We start from the raw sequence: 1604 nt of genomic DNA on the forward strand, positions 1-1604 counted from the left end.
ACAGAGTCTGACAACAAGCTAAGCAGAATTAATATTGGGTTTAGGTCACTCAGGATGTGGTGAATGAGATTTATGCTGACATGTCAGTTTAATTGAGTATTTGTGGTAGGCTACTGACGTTTGAGTCTTGCATTTTATTTGTGCAACCATCAATATGCAGATGAATGAATGCAATTTTGCTGAATCTTTGCAGTAATCTAAATACCATATATGCATTTATCACTCTATATTCCAGCACCAGTCTAGGAGGTCATCCTTTAGGTATTCTAGGACTTTGAATCAAGGTGATGAGGTGCAAATGTTTTATTTCTGGACAGATTGATGTGGCAGCTTTGATATAAAGAATTGAATCTCCCATCAAACCTGTGCTGTGTATGAAACATCAGTCCTTTTGCTGGAGACATTTCATTTCTCCGCTAATGCAACACATTCCATTATAAATACATAACATACACATATACTGTATATCAAGATGAAAAATTTAATATCTTCAAAAGACAGAGCAATACATTTATAGAGATACATTTAGCTGTATTGTCCAGGTCTAATACCAATAATTAAATAATGTGTAAATAGCTAATTGACCAATTATTCCAAAATCCCACACATTCCAGGTGATGTCAGCTGGAAAGGAAAGTTGTTTCAGAGGCAGAGCAAGTACATTTTGATGAAAGATTACAAATACAGACATTTTTTCTTTGGAATAACATGCACTGATGAATCATGCTCAATAAGACCAAGATTGCGTATTACTGTAGAAAAGTAAATAGGGTCAGCTGTGATTTCATGTTGATGTTGCACTCCAGGCATAAAGAGGCACATTCAGTGAGTGGATGGGGGTGGGAAAAGAGGGGGGAGATGGAATCAAAAAGATTGAGACGGGACTAAGAGAGAGTGAGAAAGCATGAGAAGGAGGGCGAGACAGCCACAGAGTATAAAACTGGGGTAGATAGACTGTCTTCTAGTTGTCTACTAGCCAATTGATTTGTTGGAGAGTGTCTTGTAGTGAGCTGGCGTGGGGTCCCGAGTCAGAGTCGCATATAGACCCCCTCCCTCCGTACCCCAGCGGACTTCCTGAAGACTTGAAGTAAAAAATAGAGAGACAGCAGCAGGAGACGGGCAGAGACACAGGCGTCTCAATCATGTCTGTCTTAATTGCCACCCAACAGATCGATACGGCTGCCTGCTCTAACATGGTAAGAAACTTTCAGTGATGGCTGTGCTGTTTTATCTCTCCAGAGAGACAGATTCTTTACCAAGGGCTTTATATCTTATTAGAATTTTGGAAAGGCGTCCGGTGACAATGAATAAATAATTTAATACTGAAGTCTGAGGGGAATCGTATTGTTATTGCTGCTCTTGTACGTGTGGTTATATGAGATCTGGCCCCCAAACTGAATATCACTTGTCTGATTTGCTAAGGCTTGTAAAATATATGGCATGCTCATCTGTTGCTCTGTAACAGTCATTTTGGACAGAAAACGCTCTCTTCCTGTTAATGGAAGCATCCTGAAGTAGTAAACAGTGTATTTGGTGGCATGTATGTGTTATTTGCAGAGCTTTGTGGTATTGTTTTTTCTCAAAATGAATGTGTTCATGAGTTT

The sequence above is a fragment of the Sinocyclocheilus rhinocerous genome, unplaced genomic scaffold, assembly GCF_001515625.1.
Source record: "Sinocyclocheilus rhinocerous isolate Xijiao unplaced genomic scaffold, SAMN03320098_v1.1 scaffold1193, whole genome shotgun sequence".
Taxonomy (NCBI): domain Eukaryota; kingdom Metazoa; phylum Chordata; class Actinopteri; order Cypriniformes; family Cyprinidae; genus Sinocyclocheilus; species Sinocyclocheilus rhinocerous.